This window comes from Brassica oleracea, unplaced genomic scaffold, assembly GCF_000695525.1.
Source record: "Brassica oleracea var. oleracea cultivar TO1000 unplaced genomic scaffold, BOL UnpScaffold05681, whole genome shotgun sequence".
Taxonomy (NCBI): Eukaryota; Viridiplantae; Streptophyta; class Magnoliopsida; order Brassicales; family Brassicaceae; genus Brassica; species Brassica oleracea.
Genome location: NW_013622203.1, coordinates 1 through 821, shown reverse-complemented (window position 1 = coordinate 821; position 821 = coordinate 1). Strand labels below are relative to the sequence as shown.

Sequence of the window (821 nt, the reverse complement as noted above, 5' to 3'; positions counted from 1 at the left end):
GATCACAGTATAAGCTTGCGTCATAGTGAAACTGGCATGGTGGATCAGGTAACTTCAGAAACGATGAATCTGATAATATTTTATTTAAACGAGGAGCTGGGGTTCTGGAAGTTCTCTAATTTTTTCAACTTGTGAACACTTCTTGTAGGTGTTATTGACCACAAATGCAGATGGTTTGAAGTTCGTGAAAGTGAGGGTTAGGTCCGTTCGTATTCCTCAAATTGGAGACAAGTTCAGTAGTAGACATGGTCAGAAGGGAACTGTTGGCATGACATACACACAAGAGGACATGCCTTGGACGATTGAAGGAGTTACTCCTGATATAATCGTGAATCCACATGCTATCCCGTCTCGGATGACAATTGGACAGCTAATTGAGTGTATTATGGGAAAAGTGGCAGCTCAGATGGGTAAAGAAGGAGACGCCACTCCCTTTACAGATGTCACGGTAACTTGCATTTTATTCCTTGGCTCCTTGTTTAGTTGTGACTTGGGTATAAATCTGACGCATTGTGGTGTGTCTTTAGGTGGACAATATAAGCAAAGCTCTCCATAAATGTGGGTACCAAATGCGTGGATTTGAGAGAATGTACAATGGCCACACAGGCAGACCACTCCCAGCGATGATATTCATTGGACCAACCTATTACCAAAGGTTTGAAGCATATGGTTGATGACAAGATCCACTCTCGTGGACGAGGTCCTGTGCAAATCTTAACAAGACAACCGGCTGAAGGACGATCCCGTGACGGTGGACTGCGTTTTGGAGAAATGGAGCGAGATTGCATGATTGCTCATGGTGCTGCTAGCTTTTTGAAAGA

At 43.7% G+C, this 821-nt stretch overlaps 1 pseudogene; it reads left to right on the top strand.

Annotated features, from left to right (window-relative positions):
- Positions 1 to 6: 6 nt before the first annotated feature.
- Positions 7 to 816, top strand: LOC106322062 (annotated as a pseudogene).
- Positions 817 to 821: the final 5 nt, after the last annotated feature.